This window comes from Meleagris gallopavo, chromosome 1 (assembly GCF_905368555.1).
Source record: "Meleagris gallopavo chromosome 1, MGAL_WU_HG_1.1, whole genome shotgun sequence".
Lineage (NCBI taxonomy): Eukaryota > Metazoa > Chordata > Aves > Galliformes > Phasianidae > Meleagris > Meleagris gallopavo.
In genome coordinates this window covers 146,546,002-146,572,056 of record NC_139404.1, presented here as the reverse complement: position 1 = coordinate 146,572,056, position 26,055 = coordinate 146,546,002, and the positions used below count along the sequence as shown (strand labels likewise).

General features: G+C 35.1%; 1 long non-coding RNA gene across 2 annotated transcripts; it reads right to left on the bottom strand.

Moving 5' to 3' along the window:
- Window positions 1-355: 355 nt before the first annotated feature.
- LOC146545678 (uncharacterized) lies at window positions 356-26,055 on the bottom strand. Of its 2 annotated transcripts, XR_014880874.1 has the most exons (4): window positions 25,736-26,055; window positions 7,606-7,733; window positions 3,838-3,973; window positions 356-1,952 (listed from the first exon to the last, which is right to left on the bottom strand). It is a non-coding gene; the product is annotated as an uncharacterized LOC146545678 (long non-coding RNA). The 2 variants fall into 2 exon arrangements; XR_014880873.1 differs by having other exon boundaries at window positions 356-3,973; window positions 25,736-26,052.

Genomic DNA, 26,055 nt, shown 5'->3' with positions numbered 1-26,055 from the left:
TGGTGCAATCTCCATCGAAAGAAATTGTTATCTATTTTGCAGAAAGAAAATATAGGGCATACTATAAATACATCGTTGAGATTTTCAGAGATTTTCTGCAGTTTCCATTGCACCAGTTTATATCTTCCTAGCACTTTCTAGCTTTCTGGAGCTAAGAATTTTGTATCTTTCTTGCAAAATATCAAGGTTTCACCTGTACTTTCTTTCCTTCCTAATGTATCTCATTTATGCCTACTACATATTTTGTCTGTTACTCTCATAAAAGTGCATACTCTCATAATATTCCTTTAGTAGACAGGGATAGAAGACCATCACTTCCTACTGTGACCATTATTCATTAAATATTATTTTGTAGAATACAATAGCAAGGTTTTATTATTTATTTATTTATTTATTTATTTATTTACTTACTTACTTACTTATTATTACATAACCTTTCTTTAAGTGCTGATTGTTTGTGTGCCTTTTTTTTTTTTTTTTTTTTTTTTTGGTGCTGAGTAACAGCAGCATCTTTTGTATGATTTAAGCAAATTAAGACCCTTGAAGTCTTGGATGAGAGAGTCCTTGTCCTATGAATCCCACGTAAGCTTAGGTAGCACGGAGATTGGGTGTGTTTAGACATGCTGAGTAGCAGATCTCTAGTAATACAAAGGCTAACAGCAAAAGAGAGGGTATTTCAATTTGTGAATATCTGAACTGTGGGAAAGAATTGAAGCATATTTGTCTACCAGTTTCTCACAACCTAAAATACATTATATTAAATTCTCATGTCAGAACTAATTAGAGTTCAAAGTAAAATATAATACAGATCCAATTCAGTCCAGAAGGAAATATATAAAAAATTGAGAACCCATGACTCTGTATCTCCCTTTCTACATGTATACGTATTTGTGTGCGTGTACTTTTGCATATAAATGTTATATTTCTTAAAAGTAAGAAGAGACTCTCTTTGCTCTTCAAATAGGCAGGACTCACATTTCCTTTTTATTCATTTATTACATTTGCAAATACAAAACTGTCAAGAAAACTGGAGAGTATTTGAATGCAATCTCTTCAACTCAAGCATGATGTAAATAGCAACAGCAATTTACCATTATAAGTAGGATGATAAAGCATACACATTCAGTGAAAGAGGATCTACATGTCTCACAGCTGACAAGGTTTGGACAGGTAGCTTGTTGTGGAAGGAGACTAAAGCATTGCCCTCTTCACTTGTAAGAGGAAGAAAGAAAGATGTTTACTGATATAAATAGATACAAAATAGTAATTTGAATGATGGTAACAGAGACATAAGGTTTGAAGTGGCTAGATATCCTTGACTATTTGCTACATATTGGGGAGGGGGTGATTAATGAATCTAAGATCAAATCTTTGCAAAGATAGTATAGCTTAAAGGCAATGAATCACTTACTGAGTGATCCATCTGTCCTGGATGAAACTCTGAAAACTTCACCTTGAGAGATGTCCCTACTCAAGGGGATATTCTGGTGTGCAGCCAGCTGCTTGCAAGAACTTGCAAGAAAGGGGTTCTTTAGGCTGCTTGAAGTGTTGCTGCATTTAGGTGTACAGTTGGTAGAGAACAATCTTCTTTCTCCTATTATATCCCACACAGTTCTCTTAACTTTATTTTTTTCCAGATCTGATGAACATTTTTTGATTATTTGATCTAACTGTTCAGCAAAAAGATGATATCACAGCATTTACTCATCCATGGCTCTTTTTTTTTTTTTTTTTTTTCCCTCCTTTCAATAGCTGAAACAATATAAAAACTGATTACACTGTTTTAGAGTGTACAGATGATTGTGTTTATTAAGTAGAATATACAGGTCATTTTAGGAAAAGTAGAATTTTGGAGAGAAGGAAGTAAACTACTATAGGTTTTTTGTTGTTGTTGTTTTCTTGTTGTTTTTGAACCATATCCTCCCAGCTCTTGACTCACATTCTTACATTTACTGCAGTACACGCATATGTGTAGAAAAGAAAAACAGAGTTAGCTGCTTGAAGAACTACAAAGACCCTACAGAGCTGTTTTGTCTTTGCTGCAACAATAAAACATGCTTATGACAGAAACATTGTTTTCACTCATATTGAGCTCAAGTTATACAAGACCTCAATTCATATCTGAACATTCAAAACTCCAAATGAAAACAAAACGTGGAAAATGTATATCAAAGGTGGTGATAGAAGACATCACCTGTAGTGATGCAGCAATTCTAGCTTACCTCAAAATGCAAAATGTTCATACATGAAGAGAATTTAGTGCAACCGTATGTGTTTATGTAAACATGTAAGTTTATACATGTGCACAATTTTAATTGAAAAGACTAGAAATTGTTTTTTGAAAGAAAACCAGAAGGGCTCTTGACGAAGGGATTTAATGCATCCTCAGTAAATCTAATAGGGCCAAGTGTCAGTTCCTGCATTTTGATCATAACAACCCCAGGCAACCCTACAGGGTTGGGGAGGAGTGGCTGGAAAGCTGCCTGATGGAAAGGGACCTTGGTGTACTGATGGACAGTTGGCTGAATATGAGCCAGCAGTGTGCCCAGGTGGTCAAGAAAGCCAATGGCATCCTGGCTTGGATCAGGAATGGTGTAGTGAGCAGGACTAGGGAAGTAATCCTGTCTCTGTACTTGGCACTGGTAAGGCCTCGCCTTGAATACTGTGTTCAGTTTTGGGCACCTCAGTACAGAAAAGACATTGAGGTGCTGGAGCAGGTCCAAAGAAGAACAACAAGGATTGTGAAGGACTTGGAGATTATGTCCTATGAAGAGCAACTGAAAAAACTGGAGCTGTTTACTCTGGGAAAGAGGAGGCTGAGGGGAGACCATGTTGCTCTCTTCAAATGCTGAAAAGTGAGAGGCAGGTTGGTCTCTTCTTACTGGTGACAGGATGAGGGGAAATGACCTCAAGTTGCATCAGGGGAGGTTTATGTTGGATATCAGGAAAAACTTTGTTACCGAAAGGGTTGTTATGCGCTGAAATAGGCTTCCCACGGAGTTGGCTGAGTCTCCATCCCTAAAAGTGTTTAAAATCTGTTTGGAATGTGGTGCTCAGGGACATGATTTAGCAGCGAGTTTTTAGAGTTAGGATATTATGGTTAGGTTGTGGTTGGACTTGATGATCTTTAAGGTCTTTTCCAAACTGAGCTATTCTATGATTATATGATTTCCATGAAAATGCCAGATGGTCTTTCCCAACTTGTATAGATAAATCTTTTTCTTCTTGTATGTTTTTTTTTTTTTTTTTTTCTTGAATGGAAATTTCTCGAGCATATATATGGTATAATACAGTTTTTTTCATAAATAATTTGGAAATTTGAAAATGGAAAAAAAAAATCAAAATAAGTGTATGTGCAGAATGGGTGATTTGCTTTTCTTGTTTTTTTTTTTTAAAAAAAAGTAATAGTTCAAATTTTCTTTTATTAATTACATTTGAGTTTGAAACTATGCAAATAGCAAGATCAAAAAATAAACAATATGTGATCATCAGGATAATTTAATTAATATGAATGTAATCTCTTCATGATCTACACACAAGATGCTTCAAAAGTATTTCCAAGAACTTTAGAACATGGCATGTCATAGTTGCAAAGAACTTAAAAAGCATGTTAGGACCATTTTGATAAGGTTTCCTGGAATAAAAATAAAAAGCACTGAGCAAAAATTCATGATAAGCAAAATGTCATCTGAGGAATTAGTAAGATCACTCGATGACAAAGGATTGAATAGGATGCTCATGGATGGTAATGATCCTATGAGCATATACTAACATCAGCATTAATATCACCATTTTTTTTTTTTCCTGCTCCTCATTTATTTTTCTTTATTTACTTACCTATTTAGTTCTTTCCTCTGAGGCTTGTCTTACTTTTAGTATTCTCATATTACTTAAAGCAAGATGTGGAAAAGTTGAAGAGCTGGGTGAGTGAAGCTTTATGACATGCAACAAGGGAGAGTGTGGAGTCCTACACCTGGGGAGAAATAACAGTATGCATCAGCGCAGAATAGGATAGACTTGCTGGAAAGGAGCTCTGTAGAGAAAGACATAGGAATCTTTGTGGACAACAGGTAGTTCAAGAGCCAGTAGTATACTCTTGTGGCTAAGAAGGTCAATTGTATCTTGGGTCCTTTAAAATGTATGTGGCCAGTTGAGGGAGGTGATCCTCCCCCTCTATTCTGCTCTGGTGAGGCCACATCTGGAGCACTATGATCAGTTCTGGGCTTCCCAATTCAGGAAAGACAGGGAACTAATGGAGAGAGTCAAGCAGAAGGCTACAAGAATGATTAAGTGCCTGGAGCATCTTCTGTATGAGGAAAGGCTGAGAGACTTTTATGATTAAACATAAGCCTTTATATTTAAGCGTTCTTTTGGAATGATTGTAATAAGGAAGGATGATGGAAATGGAAAGAAGAAACTAACAACAAAATACTATATAAAATAAAAATGCTCGAGTCACGGCAAATACAACAATTATGTTCTTGATTCCTTCACAGAAAAAGCTGACAAGGAAATTTCAAAGCTTTGAAAGATTATTATTATTATTTTTTTTTTTTGTCCACTCAAGCTGTAATAGCTTTTGCATACACTGTCTACTAGAGACACATCCTATCTTTCAGATTGTATTCCTGAACTGCAAAACTGGGAGAATTATTATTAAATGTTGATGATAGGCCAATTAAAGAATACTGTCACACATATAAAGTAAAAAAAAAATGAGACAGAAGCAGTCTCATCTAAATTGTTAAATACATTTAACAGCACAAAAGAGGTCTTGTGTGGTTTTAATAATATTTAATATCTATGCATATGGATTTGCTCACCTTTGGTCAATGAAAGAATTCTAGTTATGTGAACTCTGATGATTAGAGACTAAATTCAATATGATAGCTCTTAGTGGCCTGTTTGACTGTGGTGCCAAAAAAGAAAACTTTGTTTTCATACAGTTTGATAAGAAGTTAAAAAATAAAAGTTTGTTTCCACAACAAATAGATATTGGCAATAACTGTTACATTTTTTAAAGTTCCTATATTGGATTATTTTAATCTTAAAGTTCACTTCTTTTCAATCATATTCAGTATTTGAAAGATTTTGCTACCTTAGCAAAATTCTCTTTAGCAAGAACTGATGGTGAAATATTTGCAAAGTAGTGTAAAGAAGGAATGAAAAATCAACAAATGTAGATGGGTATCAATGTAATTTCTGTCCACGTCGGTTTAATTTCTTTATCTTCTTCATTTATCACAAAGATAGCTGCCCAGAAAATTTAACAGTACTTTGTGATCAGGATTATGTATCTTCACCGGCACAAATGCTTGACAAATACAAAAATTATTTTTACTGAAACTGTGCTGTTAATATTTGATTTCTGTTGATTTGTCACAGACTTGATTTAAAGACTCCAGGGTTTGCAACAGTGTCTTTTTTGCCTGGTTCATTTTCAGCAGAAGTATACATTCAGGGTAATATGGATATGTTAAGATATATTTAAAATAATTGAAATTGCTTTTTATAGTTTTCTTAAATCAATAACTTTATGGATAAACTTTCATACTGCAATAGCTAAAAGCAAATTAGTTACGATATTGTTGAAATCTTTGAAGTAAAATTGGGTAAGCTAGAGGGAAGAAAAAAAAGAAAAAAAAGGTTTCAAAGAGAAGAAACTACAATTTCCCAGTTATAAGAAATTCATGTTGCATCAGTGGAACTGTACATCAACAAGAACTGTTTTTGAATGAACCGCAACTGTTCTACAGGAATTTTAGAAGGAATTTGATGACTGGTGGAACAAAAGGGTATAGAATATATGAAATAGTTTTAGCTATCAGATACCTCCTGTCTATTGGAACAAGGTGTTTTTCTCTTAACTAGAAGAGAGAATAAACTTTTCTTGGTGTTAGGCATCACCATTATCTCATTCACTATAATAGTTCAAATCAATAAGAGCAAAAGTGTAGAATGTCTTCCCAATCACTTTCAAATAAGAAAGAGTAAGTAAATTTCCTTGGCCTGGATAAGCTTTTATCTAGAAATAATAAATTGTTCTTTATCCCCTCAGGGAAATATTTTATCAAATAGGTTAATGAAGAGTGCCAGCAACCAAGCTGTCATTTCTAATTAGGAAAGAGCTAGTTGATATGAGTCACTGGATATTGTTCACTGCATACTAAAGGACATTGATTCCCTACTGAGTTATTCTAAATGTTTGAGTATACTTCCATTAGTTATTACAGTCAACGAAACCCAGATGATCTAGTGCTCTTCAACGTCTAGTTTGTTGGAAATATTACACTTTTTTAAAACTTCTGTAGTACAATGAAAGCCTGCTCTATTTTCTTTAGAAAATATTATGTAACTGTTATTGCCAATACCTATTTATTTCTAGATTTCTATGATATATACGTATTTTTTTAAATTGAATTTAATCAGTCTGGAGGGTCACATAGAAGAAGAAATCATCTACAATTTCAGGTCAGGAGTAGTAATTCAATAAAAGCAACCAGATGATGAATATTTCATTTTGGAAGAAAAAAATGAGTTCTGAATAACCTAATTAATATCTTCTCCAAACCTTGTATCCTGTATTTTCATGTTTCACTGAGAGTTAAGGAGATGCAATGACATGTGAGTATGTAGAAAAAAATGTTTTATTCAGCACATGCTTTTCTGTCTTCTACATTTCAAGAAGTCCATGATTGTTCTCAAAGGTATTAATTTAAATATTTTTAAACTATTAAAATATGATATTGTATTTTGCTATCTATATGATATGTGATTACTTAATTTAAATAATTTTAAATATGACTATGGAGACAGTAGCCTTGTTCTTAATTTTGTAAGCATTTAAAACTGCAAAAATGCACTTCTATTGAAATTTTTGCCTGATTTGAATTGAATTTGATTTGAATTAAAAGAAGTTAAAATTTTATCATGATAAATAGATTTCTGATAAAGCCACTGAAGCTTAAAACTCTAGATCATAGTTTTCTATTTATACTTTTTAACTAATGGATACTGCCGATTTGGAAAATACAGTTTATCTTGGGCATCACAAATTAATCATAACATTAGGAAAAAGATGAAATTTTTATTGAATAAAGTAGTATTCCTTTCCTCGTTATCATTTCCTTTTGGTACTCCAGGTTAAACATCTTCAACTCTGTTTGTCCTTCTAGCTTTTCTTTGTTGTAAAAAGAGATGCTTCCAGAATAACATTCCTCTAGCTAATTTTAGTCATTGACATCTGGTTGACTATTTAGACAATATTAGAAGTCAATTATCTCTCACACATATGTCCCTAGTGCCATTCCAAATATCCTAATAGCCTCCATGCCTTGGAAAGACATGTCTGAGTCCATAAATCTTCCAACAGATCTCACACTCTCACATACATATTTCTCTTGTCATTGGCTGAACTATTGTGGTCACACTTCTCATTGGCCTTTTGTGTTCTTCTATTGATTATAGCAACAGGTAAAGATATAATCATACCAATAAGCATCTACACTTGGTCAGATTTCCATCATGTTCCCTAAAATTTCAGAGCCGTTAGATGAAAAGATAGATAAAGACATTTGTGCAAACATCCACCTGTTCTTTACATACCTTAGTGTCAATAGTTTATGGGCTAGTTCGGCCCAGTTCCGTGACTAGCAGGGTGGAGGGATCTGCAGATTTGCGCCTCCGGAAAAGGGAACAGGGATCCCAAAATAATTAGAAACAGTGGCAACGATCTGAGGAGAAACAAACTAATTTACTAAATATAGTATCAGAATGCAAGATAAAACACCGTAGTACAATATAATTAGAATTTAAGCTAATAAATCAAATATAATGAGAGAGAGAATGTCCGAAAGGTGGATAGGCCTCACCACAATGCTGAAGTGAGATGTGCAGTACAGTTGAACAGCAGAGAGACAGGAGGAGAGCCAACGAAGAAGAGCCAATGAAGAAGAGCAGATGAAGAAAAGCAGACGAAGAAGCGCAGACGAAGAAGAGAGCATCAGGTGACCTTGCCAGGAGTTATATCTCCTTTCTGATCACAAAGCCCCCTGGGGAATTAGTTCTCTTCTGGACAGGTACCTGGAACTGGAGCATTAACAGTTAAACTCCCAGTGCACTACATGATGCTATGATGTGGAATACCGATAACCAAAAATCATAAAACCATGACACTTAGTGAAGCCATTGTATACTAAAAGTGAAATTTTTATTCTTTGGAATTTGCATGGACATTGCTCAAAACATATGTTGTTATTTTTATTCAGTTATAGGTATCTTCTAAAAATGTCATGCTTTTATAATTGTTCCTTGACTTTTATAGCTGGCTGGTAGAACTAACAAATAAAATGGCCTCATCTCTCTGAAATTCAGCTATTTTATTATTATATGCTTTATGTAGAAGTTAGCTTCAATACATTTCATGATCAGCTTTCATGATCTTGTAAAAATAGCAGCCAATGTAAAATGGGTTTCTTTGCTTTCTGTTCAGAAGCTTAACTGAGATGTCTTCTTCAGAACTAAAGGATGATTCTGTTTCTTGAAAATAAAACTCCAGTGCCATCGTAAGGGCACTCTAAGACTCAAGACAGCATGTTTGGTACTAAGTGCCTGCAGTGAAGTAGGTAAAATGAGCTCCTGCTGTTTGAAACAGAATATCTAACTCACCCCCCAGATTCCTCTTCACTGGTAGTTCACCATGCACTCTAGAAAGAGATATTGAATATCTATGGATTCTCAAAAAGGTATATATGTTTATGCATCTGAAACAACAACTACAATGGCAACTTACATCTATCACATAAATATAGGTGTTCAGCATTATTTGAGATTCTACAGTTTCTAAATGTTTGCAGGAAATATTATGCAATATTGAACCATGCTCATATTTTTAGATTATCTTTCTAAATAACATTATAGACCAAGTCATGCTGGATTCTGCTGGTCAACTAAATCAGAACCTTAATTAAAATGTAGATTGAAATAAATATTGAAATATAAGTATCTGAAAAATGCAATTCCTAAAAAATAGTTTATTCCCATATACCATAATGATGCTCTTCTATATATTATTTTATTTGTTTCTACAGTTAATTTACGTTTTATATTGTCTTCACATGGAAAATATGAAAGATATTTTATATTTGTTTAATACAACATTTGAAGTGCACACAGCTTAAGTGTATCAGAGCACTGAAGAATAATTGAGAAGATGCTTCAACATTTTATGATACTATCAGGGGAAGGAGGAATAATTGCTTTATATCTTCTTGCTATTAAATTCTAGTAAGACTTAAATTCTAGTCTTCTAAATTCTATTCTTAAATTTCTAGTAAGACTTAAAACAATTCATTATCAAGTGGGTTCATGCAAAAGTGCAATATTTATAATTTTTTTCTTAAATTCTTTTGTGAGGAAAAAAAAATCAAACTTTTTTTTTTCTTTTTTAAACACCTTTAAACATTGTAGATTAAGCATTGTAGATATACTTTGAAGTGTCTGATTACTTTTAAAATAATATTAAAAAATATTTTAAATTTCCAGTGGTAGTAATTTTTTATTGTTGTTGAAAGGAATTCCGGAGTAAAAGTTATCAATAATGAACCTTAAAGATATTTGCTTAACATGTCAGATTTTAATGCTGGTACATTGCTTATTAGCTGTTGTTTCAGACGAATTCACATTAGCTAACTTCTAACAACAACAACAAAAAAAGGTGGGGATAATCACCTTAAAAAAGTGGAGATAATCACATTTTGCTTCAGCTACATTAGAAATTATTTCAAATACAGTATCAATCATTTTAATGTCATGAGTAGGCTGAACTTCAGTTTTTTTCTTCTTAGATAAAAAGTTTTATTTTTCAAGGGAAAGACAATCCCTGCTACTAATGGACTCACTCCTAAGGATTTGACAGATACCAATCATTGTGTATATGGTATTCTATGACAAACTTAAGCAGTTATCCTTATTCCAGACGCTGAAAGAGAGCTAAAGTTGACAGTATTTTACTCATGTTTTGGGCAATATTTAATAACAGACCTGAGTTGTGCTAGAAACAAATCAACTGAGTTTAATATGACTGCATCTGACCTAAAAATTGGGAAAGAAAAAAAAAACACAAAAATCACTTCCAGCAGCTCCTCCTGCAAAATTTTTCCCAATAAAAGATGAACTAAAACACACTTAGCCAGTTTAATACAAGTTGAAATATTACAAGAACAAAAGCTTTCTAATAGATGAGGAATAAACTTGAAGTTATTTCATTACTTTTAACAAAATCTAAAAGTCACATATTGACATTCTCACTGTTAGTTACCTCCCAAAATTAATCTTCTCTGTATTTACTATGGTCCTGCAAGGCATCACAAACACCATATTAATTTGCTTTGGAAAGCTATTCACATCTAAAGAATATTTGTGGTTACTCATTTTTATTTCTCTGTTGTTTTGCATTGAGGATATAGTACATTGGAATTAATTCAATTTAAGATTTACAGTAGGATGCTTTCAGTCAGCTGTAAAGTACAATATAATCCTAACAAACTGGTGAACTCATTCCATGACATATCTCTGAATCATACAACAGCTACATATATATGTATTTGTTACTATTTCTGTTTTAAAGGGGAAAAATCTGAATGTTCTTGGTGATGCATGAAATCCTGTACTTTTGCTAAGAAACAAAATCCATATTAGTCATTCGTTTTGCTTTCTTTTTTTTTTTTTTTTTTCATAGATATGGCAGAAATGTATCTTCACAGATCCTTAGAATTTGAAGCTAGGTAAAAATACCTTTTTTTGAGCAATGAGGTGATTTAAAACATTTTTCATCACTGACTGCAAACTCATTTAGAATTTCAATTTCAAAATATAGAACAATTTTCAAAATTTAATGGTGTTCTATTACATGAAGATCCAGTTAATTTTTAATCCTATATGCTTGTAAGAATGGCTTTTCAACAATGTTAACACCTTTTGTCTTCAGGTGTACACTGAAGAATTTTTGCAATTATGACTTTGCAAATCAGAAAGTACTACATATACACACAGTATTTGTAGTAATTCCCTGTGCAAATCTTAACATTTACATTTTGATTATTATTTTAGCATTAAATCTGAAAGTTTCTAAACTTTAGACACTCTACTCCAGCTGGACTGCCACAAGTCCATGAGGCCAGATGAGATTCACACGAGAGTGCTGAGGGAACTGGCGGAGGTGATAGCTGAGCCGCTCACCATTATCTATCAGTGCTCATTGTTGACTGATGAGGTCCCAGAAGACTGGAGGCTTGCCTATGTGACTCCCATCTACAAGAAGGGTCGTAAGGAGGATCCGGGGAACTAAAGGCCTGTTAGCCTGACCTCAGTGCCAGGAAAGGTTATGGAGCAGGTTGTCATGAGGGAGATCAAGAAGCATGTGTGGGATGACCGGGGGATCAGGCCTAGCCAGCATGGGTTCAGGAAGGGCAGGTCCTGCTTGACCAACCTGATCTCCTTCTATGATCTAGTGACCTGTCTGGTGGATGAGGGAAAGGCTGTTGATGTAGTCTACCTGGACTTCAGCAAAGCCTTTGACACCGTCTTCCACAGTATTTTCCTGCAGAAGCTGGCAGCCTGTGGCTTGGACAGGTATTCTCTTGGCTGGATAAGGAACTGGCTGGAAGGCCGGGCCCAGAGAGTGGTGGTGAATGGAGTTAAATCCAGCTATCGACCAGTCACGAGTGGTGTTCCCAGGGGTCGGTGCTGGGGCCTCGTCAGTATCTTTATTGATGACCTGGATGAAGGCATTGAGTGCACCCTCAGTAAGTTTGCACTCCAAGTTGGCTGGAAGTGTCAATCTGCCTGGGGGTAGTGAAGCCCTACAGAGGGATCTGGACAGGCTGGATAGCTGGGCTGAAGCCATTGCAATGAGGTTCAACAAGACTGAATGCTGGGTCCTGCACTTTGGCCACAACAACCCCAGGCGATGCTGCAGGCTTGGGGAGGAGTGGCTGGAAGACTGTGTAGAGGACTGTGCTGGGGGTATTGATTGATCATCAGCTGAACATGAGCCAGCAGTGTGCCCGGGTGGGCAAGAAGGCCAATGGCATCCTGGCTTGCATCAAAAACAGTGTTGCCAGCAGGAACAAGGAAATGATTGTTTCCCTGTACTCAGCTCTGATGAGGCTGCACCTCAAGTACTGTGTCCAGTTTTGGGCCCCTCGCTGCAAGAAAGACATTGAGGCCCTGGAGCAGGTTCAAAGAAGGGCAGCAAAGCTGGTGAGGGGTATGGTGCACAGGGTTTATGAGGAGCAGCTGAAGGAGCTGGGATTGTTCAGTCTAGAGAAGAGGAGGCTCAGGGGAGATCTTATTGCTCTCTGTAACTACCTGAAGGGAGGTTGTAGTGAGCTGGGGGTTGGCCTCTTCTCTCATGTAACTAGTGATAGGATTAGAGGGAATGGCTTCAAACTGCGCCAGGGGAGATTTAGGCTGGACATTAGGAAATACTACTTCTCTGAAAGAGTGATCAGGCAGCGGAATGAGCTGCACAGGGAAGTGGTGGAGTCACTGACCCTGGAGGAGTTCAAGGAATGTTTGGATTTTGTGTTGAGGGATATGGTTTAGTGAGAACTGTTAATGATAGATGGATAGTTGGTCTGGGTAATCTTGAAGGTCTTTTCCAACCTTGGTGTTTCTGTGATTCTGTGATTCAGTGATTTAGCAGTGCAGCTTTCTAGTCAGCTTATTATATTTTGTGATTGATTTTTATTTGCTGCAATATATGCATCTAAATTTAGCTTTCTCTAAAGCTAAATGATAAATGAGGGTTGTGTTCCTTTGTAAATAGCAAATTAACAAAATAAGAAGGTATATACCAACAAAAAAGGTAAGAACCTTTTTGCATGTGTCTGCTTTTTTCTTTGAACCTACTTAGAATCTGACTTGGATTTCCATGCATGGCTTCAGATGTCTAAACAGTACCTGAGAGGAATTATTTTATTTGTGACCACTGAAAATAATAAAGAATTAATACCCCTGCCTCCTCCCTCCAAAAAAGCAATATCATATTTTTAATTTAATTTAAAAATCAGAGACTTTACCCCTTGTAAATCTTCTTTGTTCAAGGAGAGTACTTGACATGTGAGCTCACCTGTGCCAGGTACAGAGGGATGACCACTTCCCTATTAGTGCTGACTACATTGTTTCTGATACAGACTGGATGCCATTGGCCTTCTTGTACACTTGGGCACAATGCTGGATCACATTCAGCCATCGATCAACTAACACCTTTTCCACTGAGCAGCTTTCCAGCCCTTCTGCCCAAACCTGTAGCACTTCCTGGAGCTGTGGCCGAAGTGCATGACCAGGCACTTATCTTGTTCAAACTTACACAAATGTCCACATCCTTTCAATACAGACTATCCAGATCCATCTATACCCTCAGGCAGATAATCACTTCCTCACAATGTGTAGTCATCTATCCGTGATATCCCATCATCTAGATATCAAGGCTGGAAACAAACTGCACTATACTGCACTCATAAGAAATAAACCAGAATATATTTAATGGTATAATATAGATATAATGTAATGTGGGCCTGGCGAAGAGTGGGGACAGGACCCGGAACTTTGAAAGGATGAACTTTGGTTGTTCAAGGAATTGTTGGCCAAGATCTCCTGGGATGTTGTCCTTAGAGACAAAGATCTTGAGGAGAGCTGGCTACTCTTCAAGGATGCCTTTCTGAGAACATAAGAGTTCTCAATTCCTCTGAATAAGAAAGCGGGCAGAAGAGGCAGGAAACCAGCATGGCTCAGCAAGGACCTGCTGGGCAAACTGAAGGCAAAGAAAAGTACATACAGGCTTTAGAAACAAGGGTGTGTCACCTGAGAAGAATACAGGGATGCTGTCTTGACTTGCAGATGTGGAATCAGAAAAACCAGGGCACAGATAGAAATGAACTTGGTGAGGGATGTTAAAAACAATAAGAAGGCACTCTACAGGTACACTGGCCAGTAGAGATAGGCCAAAGCGAGTGTACCTCCTTTGGTAAACGTAAAAGGAGAGCTGGCTTCAACAGATGTGAAGAAGGCTGAGGTACTGAATGATTTCTTTGCCTCGGTCTTCACTGACAGCCAAGGATTCTGATATTTATCATGTCCCTGAAACCTACATGCCTAAACCTCTACATAGGGATTGGGGGAGTAAACTCACTCCCTCTCTCTCCCCCCCCCCATAACGGCAGAGCAAGTCTCATGGGAATGAATGCATACAAGTCTATGGGGCTGGATGGCGTGCATCCCAGAATTCTGAAGAAGCTGGCTGAGGTAGTTGCAGAGCCACTCTCCATCATATTTAAAAAGTCATGGCTGTCAGGTGAGATCCCGGGTGACTTGAAAAAGGGTCACATCACTCCCATTTATAACAAAGGGAGCAAGGAGGACCTGGGGAACCACAGGCCAGTGAGTCTCACCTCTATGCCTGGTAAGATCATTGAACAGGTCCTCCTGGATGACATGCTACAACACATGAGGAATGAGCCAGTGCTGCATGTATTAGTGCAGATACACTTCGTCTGGGCTACCGGTCTCACTCTCAGTCCTTGCGTACTATCCCTAGGGAGGCTGGATTGATCACCTCTCTTCAAATCTAGTTTAAAGCTCTCTCAATGAAAAAATCTGTATAACAGAAATATTGTAAGCCAAGTACAGCATCCAGAAATAATAGCATGAAAATAAACAAAAAAAAACCTGCAAGAAATATAGGATTTCTAAGTTTGGAAGAGGAACATTAACCTATTCAAGAAAAAAAAAATCATTTACACCTATAATAATAATAATATAACCTCTGGCATAGATTATAATCTGTTAATAAAAACAGAATGTGTTATGAATTTGTTTATGGAAAATCAGTTTTACGTTTCTTAAAAATAAATTTAAGAAATATGATATGTTTACATTGGTGGCTAAATGAAAGGGAGCAGTAGAGAAGTCAAGGAGTTGGAATAGACATAAGATATCAAAAAGTTATAATCTTAAAAAGATTTTATAATATTTTTCTTTACTCAATTTTGTTATTCTGATCTCATATAATAATTTAAATCAGAAAAAAACCCTACATGATTATATTTATAACATTATTTGGTTAATAGACTACATGTTTATGACGAAGACAGAAATATCTTTACTGACTGTAATTTTAGTTATTAAAAAATAATTATGCTTAATTTCATAGATGCATAGATAACCTGATAACCTGAAACTACAGATAATAAAACTGTGTAATTTAGAAGAATTTTTCTGCACAATAGTTATACTTCCAGAAACATCAAGCTGTAAATTCAAAACTTTTATCAAGACTGCAATAACATATTGCCTTAGAGTTCTGAAATACAATAAATTCTATGTGTTTCATAAGTGACATTGCAGCTGCTTGCTAACTTTAAAAACTTGTGAAAATTAACTGGCAATTTTTTGCAGATTGATTAAGTTATATTAATTCAAACACAAAATAATATAATTCAAGGTTAGACAAATATGGAATACAGTACTAGGCAGCTCACAGAGAATACCACCTTGAAAAAGATGTTAAGGGAACAGGAAAACCAGAAGTTTAGTAAATATTCATAAATGTATATCTATATACTAAATATGTATGTATAAACATGTTATGACTATGAAACTACGTACATACATACATTTAATATGCATAAAACACATCGAACTCCCTTCTGTTTTAAGAAGCTACCCATGAAGAAATCTAACTTTCCCAAAATAAGATTCTGTTCTGTTCCCCAGCCTGGAGACTGCTAATTACATTGATACAAGCAGAAAATTTTCAGCCTATACAAATTTTGTAATAGAACTTCAAGAAAGATTAGTCTAACAATGAAGATATAGAAAAGTTTCCATTTTCATGAATATTGAACTCGAACTCAGATTTTGTACTGTGATGGAAAGATTCAGTGAAATGCCTGCTGCTATTAAAAGTCTATCCTTCAAATCCTTTTCTATCCACAGAGTTTGAAGAAAATCTGGAAGCACATTTATGTTAGATGGAGGAAAGCTTGATTTTCCTGTTCCCAGAGGACCCTACTATTTCAGATGCCCGAATTATTAGAAAAGGAAAAGAAGATTTACATAGATTTCTAACTCACAGCTAAATGTTTGGAAATAAGATTTCTTAGTGTCTTATAATGGCTAATATGGTCATTTCTTATGAAATACTAGACCATTTAATTTTTAGCATTTATAAGTAATAGTGCCTTTTATTTTCATGTGACTAAGTTCAGTAGTTTTCAGATATTCATTTTTCACCCACTATTGTAAGTTTCTAGACCTGAGGAAGAGTACAATCTGCATGACAGCCTGAGATGAGAAATCTTCTTGCAGGCTAAACATATAAGAAGCCACTTTCTGCCTGCTTCAATCCTCGTAGCCATCAGCTTCTGACAGCTTGGAAGGTAAAAAATAGAAAAACAATCCTAGAGATCAAAGGCTTAGATAAGCTGTATAAAGTTTTTCGTTTTCATTAGAAAATATTACTGATCCATCAATTAAAAATGTTTGAAAGTTTCTGGTTTTAGGCAGCAAAAATTTTGAGACAATTCAATTTTACTTATCCCTATGTTTTTTTTTTTTTTGTTTGTTTGTTTGTTTCCCCAACAGATATGTTGACATTAGCAGTGTGAAATCTGAATTTTTGAGGTCTACAACTTTAAATCACATTTAGATCTCAATTCTTTCAGTTTTCAGTGAATTTTAGAGTATTTCAGAATTAATTTCACTTCTGAAAGTGAATTTCCTTGTAATTCAGAAAATACTTACATTGTGTGCTCTTTCATCAATTTTCCTTTTTTTAGTTTACTAGGTAAATAAGCAAATTGCAAAAAATATCTATTCCAGTTGTCATACTTGATGATCAGTTGTTTCAGTCTCTAAAAATGTATTTTTGAGACTGAAAAATTTCTTCATGTTTTTCATTATCCAAAGTTTCAAAACTCACAGATTCGAATGGAGGTACTTCTAATTTGAGTTGTGTAATTGATAATCAAGCATGCTATTTTTAACACAACAACATGGTTACTGCAATTTCTATTGTACATCTGGGAAAGCTCAATTGCAGGGGATTTAAAAAGTCATATTTTCAAAGTTTACGTGATTTTAATCAATTTGAATTTTATTTTTGTTTGAAACCTCTTTTGAATGCATAAATTTGAACCAATGAGTCCCAATATTTCAAAAATAATGCTCTAACCAATTTCATTTCTATGCCACTGAGAGCAAATATAGACAGTAGAACACTCTGAATGTTTGTTTCATTACTTCTGAGTCTTCTGAGGAGCTGACATGAATTAACTTACATTCTACCTTTTTTAAGAATTTGTTCTTTTGTTGAGTCAAAGGATATAGTTCATCAAAAGATCTCAAGTACCCCTTTTTTCGGTTTCTAGCAGTACTCTCAGACCTACTTAGTTCTGCCTTCAATTTGAAATATGAAGAGAAGTGTGGAGAAAGAATCTAACAGCAACACTAAAATTACATTAATATAAGCAGTTAAAACAAACAAAATAAATTCACAATAAATAACAAACTGAATTCATATATTTGTATATATGCATATGATTATGTACTATCACCATTCTATGTGTTATTTAAGTAGTGTTTTCTTCAGGGTGATAATTTGTCACCTTGAATATTCTAAAATACCACATATTATTATTCCAAGCCTTATATAAAATGCATAAATGCAAGTTAACGTGAGGAGTGGTATTGCTGCTTAAGTAATAGTAAAAGTTGTTATGTATTTATTGTGTAAGCTAAGAACATTAAACATCAGAATATCTACAGCAAAATCTTCATAGGCTGGAGAAATCAAGAAGATAACACAAATGTTTTATACTGCTCCATCTGATCATCATGGATGCAAATACACTAATACACTAATAAAGTTGTAGTTAACAGAATCCTGAGCAATTTGAATTTAATTTCTCCCCATTTCTAGTTCAATGCAAGGCTTTCAGTTTTACATGAAACTATTTACTATCAAGTTGGGAATTTATTTATGCCAAATAACTTACAAAAAATTTAGAGTTTACAATAAACTGCAATCTAGAAGGGAAAATGAATCCATAAAAAATTCAAAAATACTTCCTTTTGGGTATCATTAAATTCATTATCATTACAATTGTGCTAAAATAAAATTTAATTTCTTACAGAATTCCCATAATACACATTTATGTCACAGCAGGATATATGATATTTTGAATTCGGAGAACTTTCATGTGCTTCACAGAATCTAAGGCTCTGATCATACTTTTTAGCATGAGAAGAGCTGCACTATTTTGAATTAAAAAAGAACCAGTATTCAAATACCTTGAAATTCTTTAGGACTATTCACACAGCTAGCAGCCTTCAGATTCAATACTTGTGCTATAAGTAACTAGTATATGAATTGGCTATAAACATTAAGCATCCCCACTGGTACTACACTCTGTCAGGAATCAGTGGGATATAGCATTTACTGCATTTGTTGGAAGAAATAAGCTTATATATAAATGTAGGCATCCTTGTAAAGTCATCTGTTTTCAGCAGTAGAAAGATGGAAATCTGGAGCACTATGAAATATCTTTCTTCTCCTGGGATGAAGATTATGAAGATTTCTCTCTCTCTCTTCCTTTTTTTTTTTTTTTTTTTTTTTTCTCCTCCATTTTTTCTCCTGACATAATTATATACATTGGAATGCTACAGAAAGGACTAGTATGCCTTGTTGAATTATACTCTAGTGTAAAATGATGAGAAGTGTTTTACAAAATAATTCTAAATGTGTTGCCACTCCACTTTTTTTTTCCCTCATACAAGTTATAGATTTTTTTTGTCAAGATATGTAATTTCTGTAGTGCTTGAATATGAAACAAATATGAAATAAAATGTTGCTCTCTGATATTTAATCGTTGCAAGCATGAAGCCCAAATGAGGAGGTGGGACAGTTATTGTTACAGTGTATAAAAGACTAACTCTGTGGTTTCCTGTAAAGATCTGCAAGATCCAAAGTGACCTCTTCGCTTACATCCTCCTTCCATCTTTTGGCCCTTGCTCCTGCATGTAACTCTCTTACTTCCCTCTTCAACACTCATGACTTCTTGTGCCCTGCTGCCCTTTTTCCAGTTTCTTTTCCTAACAATGTAGTCATAGTGTAGTATCCAGCAGCTTCTGAAAGTCAGCACTTCATTCTCCTTTCTTTTTTTTTCTGTATCATGTCTTCCCTTCATCAGTGAACTCCTTGAACTCATAAATTATAGCAATTGCCGCAAGTTCCTTTCTTCTCAATCCAACCTAGATCCTCTCCAATTTGACTTTTATTGTGCACCAAGGATATGCTAACATCAAGGCCTACAATGACCTTTCCATGTCAAGACTCAGGGCCTTTGCTCTATACTTGAACTCTGCTGTTTTTATCATGACTGATCATACATTTCTTTTCAAAATCATGCCTTGCCTTTGCAGTGATGTCTTCTCCTTACCATTTAACTATTCTGACATGAACATGTAACAGATGGGTCACCCTTGGGAAAGAAAGGGAACTGTACTAACCTTCTAAGGTAACAGAACTAAAAAATACAAATCTTCTCTGAAAATACCTTGCCATATTTTTATGTTAATTTCTTAATGTAAGCAACAAAAGCCTGCTTTTTCATGTGCTATATAAATTCTGTCTTCTTGATCAGATTTATATTCCACTTCCACTTCCATATTATTTCTTGAGTTGTGGAGGAACAATAAAGGTAACCAGGAAACACACTATCACCTTTTTCAGGAGTATAAGTTTATGGATGCAAAAACAACCAAGTATTTTGTGAGACAGTATTGTATGTTTACACTATCATAATCTCTCCAACAAGTTTTTGAAGAGAACAGGATTAAAAGTAGATATAAAAAAGAAAAAGTCACTTCCTCATAGCTAAGTGGAACACATAAAACTTAGGCCATGTTAAGTTCACCATGTGGGTCTGTATAATCCATAACATTTAAGAGATGTTATACAAATTCTCTATTTAAATTTTAAATTCAGTGAGTATCAACATAAGCTTCTGTAAGTATTTTGAGGAACTGTCCAGAGTGTTCAATCTCTTTATAAAAGAAATTGTCTATTTTTATTTTCAAGTATTTTTCAAGTGATACTTCACAACTTTTTTGATATTTTGAACATTATCAGTATATATTTTGAAAAAGAATATGACACTTCAGAAAGAGGAAAAATATTTCTTCCAGTTAATTGCTTAATCTGTAATCTAGGCATCTCCAGCACTCTAGCTGAAGACTTATCTTTTGTAACCTTGAAAAGATCTATTTAACCTTTTAAATAAATTGGAATAATTCTAAGTATTATATAGGCATATTTAATTACTTTATTACAAGTTCTGGAAAGAAAGAAAAAAAAAAAAAGGAACTTAGCTGCCATAAAGTGAGGGATAAAATGATAGAAATTTTTAAAGACTTTCAGTATTTATCACCATATTCAATTTCTTACTTACAAAATCACAAAATGGTTTTGTATCCTTACAAGTAGAATATTTAGTGTAAGTACTGTTTTGATTCTGTTTTGGAATGTTTTGACTATATTATATGCTATAAAATAGAATATGAAGAGTGAGAAGGAGGAGAACAACACAGGTGAGAAGACAGAAAAAATAATGTAACAAAACTGGCAAGATTCTTTAAAACCAAACCAGCTAATGAACCAAGTGAGCAAAACTACCAGATTTTTACTTAAAAATATTGGAATAAGTAGCATACACTGTGGGAAATACTAAAGAAAAAAAAAAAAAAAAGAAGTTATTATCTGGACGTATCTGAGGTGTTCATCACAACAACATGCTGACAAAATCTTGGAATACTACAAAGCCAGATTCTGAGTCCTACTTATATTTCCCCAGACTTAACTTTGCAAATAAGAAAAAATTTACTCTCAGTCTTCAGATTCTTCTCCAGGTTTTTCCTCTCTATGTTTCTGTCCACAACACTTCTTACAATGCATTCTCTATCTTTTTCTACTCCCAGGAACTAATCTTTCTGCCACAGTTGCAGCAAACAGGAACAACAACAAACAACAACTAATTTAGTCACATAGACTACAAAATCAGGAGGCACATCATAACTGTAAAGCTCTAACATCAGCCAGAAAGAGCTAAATGAAAGCAGTTCCAGTTTAGTTTCTAGTTCAAAGAGGAGTCACCCAGCATTGGCAAAATATAAAGATGTAGTCTACATCAATTCCCTTAAATTATTATGTAACTTAAAAATGGAGACATCATAGATGTCAGGCATTCTGCAAAACAATGTTTTAACTCTACATTGATGAAATGCAATAATGTAGAAAAATACAAAAGCAGAAATTAAAAACTGAGTTCATATTTCTGCTTCTCAAAGGGGTTATATAGCACATCCTCAAGCATTTATCCTTTTACTTCTCTTTGCTTATTTGTTTGAGCAGATTTTGTTGACGCTCTCTTTAGACATTCTCCGCAAGAAATTCTGATTTATTTTGATACTAATAAACTAAATAGTGCTAGGGACCTTCATTTGACTTCAGTGCCAAATGTTAAATCTTGACTGTAACTGTAGATTTAAATATGTTATTCTTTGTTACAGAATACTACATTCTGAGTGCTTGCTTCTAGTCTGTGCTAAACTGCTCAAATGAACCTGGGATTTATTCAGGAGGGTTCTAATGAGCTAGGACTAAACTCATACCATGAATCATGCTACGCTTTTAACTGTTTATATAGTTGTACTCTACTGCCTTGCACTTCTTAATTTACTAGAATAGCTAATAATAATAATTATTATTATTATCTTATAATCTTATAATAATATTATTATCTTGACAGTATTAACCTAATGAAAATAATTCAGTTGATTACTGTGCCTATGGGATGCTTTCACCCAGTGGAGAACTGAAACTAAGCAGTGCTTACTATAAAAATATCTCATGTGATTTTTTATGAGTTCTTAATCATTGTCCCTTTGTTTCTCATGATAATTGTAACAATCTCTGAATGTGGCAAATCCCTAAGGCATACTTAGATTGAGTTAGTTTTTCATTTAAATATGCTTTTTTTTTTTTTTTTTCATATATTTCAGCATATAATACATCTTGGGGCATTAGGTTTTGATTCTCAGAAAGTAAGAGAAATAAGAGTGGGGGAAAAAAAAGTCACATTCTTTTAAAAATTATTTTCCGAAAGTCTCATGGTATTTGTTTAAAAATGAATTACATAACATTTCATATGTTGCTTTGGTTATGCAACAGTTTCTGCTCATGTTACAGTCTTATGCTTGTTTCACCACTTTGTGCAACGAGTTTTGTCTTTTATTATAAACATTATTGAGATTTTAGTACTAAAGTTAAAATTTAAGGGGATATAAATTCATAATTGTATTGTAGAATCACAAAATCACAGAGTAACTTGGGTTTGTCTATGTCTATATAATGGTCTGTTTGGGCTTTGAAAGTGTATTATCTACTACTGGAGCTCTGTTTACTAACTGACAGCCTCTAAGCCTCCTCCAAAATATTTTCCAGGACCTTTCTTTCTCTGGATAATAAGAAGCAAAGCCGGGAAGAATTTACAATGAATTGCTCAGTGATTTATTATATAAATATAATATTCTGATTTTTCAAAGTTCAGCCTTCCAGAATAGTTTTCAAAAATTGTATCTAATATACGTATAAAATTCCTTAAATAAAATCATTATATATATACATATATATATATTCATTATATATATTCCTTACTGATTTAGAACAAGAAAATAAGTATAAAGATGACATTATAGTGAAGGTCTGCTACAGGCCACCCAACCAGGATGACCCTCTATAGGCAGAGGGCAGCATCATATTCACAAGCCTTGGACTCAACCACACTAATTCCTGTTGGAAGGAAGACAAAGGAGGGCATAAACAATCCAGGAAGTTCCTGGAATATGTTCATGATAACTTTCTTCTGCAAGTGATAGAGGAGCCAAGAGGGAGAGGTGCTGTACTGGGGAATGTGATAGTCAAGGGTAGCCTTGGATGCAATGACCATGAAATAGTGGAGTTCAAGATCCCTGTAGTAATGAAGAAGGCACACAGTGAGATCACAACTCTGGTCTTTAGGAGATTGGACTTTGGCCTCTTCAGGAACATGTTTCATGGAGTTCCATGGTATAAAGCCTTGGAGGGAAGAGAGGCCCAGGAAACCTAGTTAATAATCAAGGTTCAAATCCTCCAAGATGAGGAGAAAAAACATCCCAACAAAGAAGATGTCAAGCAAAAAAACCAGGACATCTGAATGGATGAACAAAGAGCTTCTAGCCAAATGCAAACACACACACACACACACACACACACACACACACACACCAAAAAAAAAAAAAAAAAAAAGCAACCAGAGAATGAAAGGACAGGTAGCCTGTGAGGAATACAGAGAAATTGAGCAGGAAGGGATCAAATTAGGAAAGCTGAATCCCTGATAGAATTAAGCCTTGTCAGAAATGTCAAGAACAACAAGAAAAGCTTCTACGGTGATGATAATGGGAAGATATGGAAAACTGAGCTTTCTTTCAAAGGAAGTGCTTATCTGGGACACAGAGAAGACTTACTCGTGCATTTTGTTACTGTCTTCTCCACTCTCATGAGATCCCACATAGAATACTGTGTTCAGTTATTGAGCCACCAGTCATAAAAACACGGACTTGTTGGATTGAGTTAAGAGGAGGATCACAAGGATGATCAGTGGGCTGAAAAAACTCTCCTATAAAGGCCGCCTGGGAAAACTGAATTTGATCAGACTGACAAGGCTCTGGGGAAACCTTATAGCAGCAATTCATTCTTAATTCAACTTAAAGAATGGCTATAAGAAAGCTAAGGTGGAACTTTTATGAGGGAGTGCAGTGATACTACATGAGGTAATGCTTTCATAACTAAAAGAATGTAGATTTAGATGAAACCTAAGGAAGAAATTCTTCACCATGAGGGTGGTAGGGTACTGGAAATGGTTTCCCAGAGAAGTTGTGGTTGTCCAATCCCTCTAAGTGCCCAAAGACAGATTAGAATGGTCTTTAGCAATGTGATACAGTGCAAGATGTTCCTGCCCATGACTTAGGAGGTAGAACTAGATGGCCTTTTAAGGTCCCTTCCAGCTGAAATGACTCTATGATTTGTGATTCTGTGATTTTTTTCCTATGATTCTATGATTCTGTTATTTTTTATTAGCATTTTGACATCGTATGTATTTCCACGATAGCTATGAAGTTCAAATATTGTTAATTGGATTAATTACAAATTGGCTAAAGTTAGTTTTAAACAGCTATGTAGCCTACAGAAAACATAAATTATATACATATATGAGGGCTGCTCTGAAAATAATGTCTCCTATTTTGTTACATAGGCACACAACATCAGAGATAGATTTTGGTGATATGGCAGTTGAAGTTGAATTTTTTTGGCAATATTCCATTACATTTTATTACATGTGACAGGCATCAGAGGGGCAGTCTGACAAAACGGCATTAATATTTATGGAGACAAACAATGGACGTGAGCAAAGTGAGATCATGGGTGGTGTGTTTCAGCAATGACATTGTCACAGTAGCTGTGAAACAGATAGTCTTCTCTACTACCACAGACTTTTACAAGCATGGCATACAAACTCTTGCATATTGATAGTGAAAATTCATAACTAATGGTGGTGACTGTTGAAAAAGTGTTTTGTTGCTGGGAATTATCTTTATCAACTAGTGTTATTGTTCTCTTTGTATATATATGTTGTAGTTTCCATGGTAATAAATAGACTTGGGTCAGAGTGACCCAAGATTTTTGGATGGCATACTAATATTGAAGATAATATTCTATGACAATAAACTGATTTGGAGTTTTAGGGAGGTGGTAAACAATTTGGATCCATTCTGAATTCCTCACCAATTGTTCCTCCAATATGCAGTTCTTTCTTCTTTTCACTTATATCATGTTAAATGATTAAATGAATCAAAATTGGTACACACATTTATTAAATATTTAAACTAAAAAATATCCCCTACAGTTTATAAAAATTATGAATATCATCTTTACTTCATTGTGGTTTTTGCTGCACTTCTCAAACTGCAGTGAAAGAGAAGTGCATGGGCAGGAGGTCATCACGGGTTCTTTTTGATTAATAAAGAGAATGATTAAAAACAAACAAGAAATATAACAAATTCCCCTAGGGCTACTTGTTAACAACTTTCCAAAAAGATTGGAAAAAAAAAATTGTATAGTTTTCCTCTGGTTATTGTATTCCTCTGGATATTTGTATGGAATACCACTACGTCTTGCTCTTTTGTTTAAAAAGGTTCTTTTAATATTATATACCCGGCGTGAGATTAAGAAACAACAGTTCAAATGTTGGTCCAACCAGTTCATTATAATCCTAACCAGGAAGACGGGGAAGGGAAGGGGATAGAAAAGAGAGGAAAGGAGCAAGAATTGCGTAAAGCGGGGATAGTCACCACCAGGATCCAGCAGTGGTCCGTTGCATGACGTTTCGGTGGTCCGAGGTAGAAACAGCAGGGGGGGAGAGAGAAGCAGCGTGGCCTGCCTTGGGCAGCAAGCAGGTGGCAGAAGGAAGTCGTGGAGCCAATCCAGGAGGAAGCGGCAGGACTCAGGTAGCAGGCCCGGGGGAGTCCGCCAGCACGTAGGAATTCCATGGTGAGGGATCTGATGGCAGACACCTACCCTCATGGTTTTTGGTTCCTCCTTTTATCCTCCTTTTCCTCCTGCCTACATGACATCCCTGGGCGCTTGAGCAAGAGTTATGTGAGTATCCCCTGAGATGGCCATCATCCTGAGATAAGTCCACACAAATGACCGCTTCACAGCTATTTAGCTGCAGCTTATCTTCTTCTCCTTGCCCCTGGCCTTGTCTATCAAAGTTCTCCAGACAAAGGATTTCACAACCTTTGCCCAGGACTTGCCTGGACTTGTTCATCTATGTCCTTCAGATAAAGGATTTCACAACCTTTGCCCAGGACTTGCCTGGACTCGGACAAATCCAT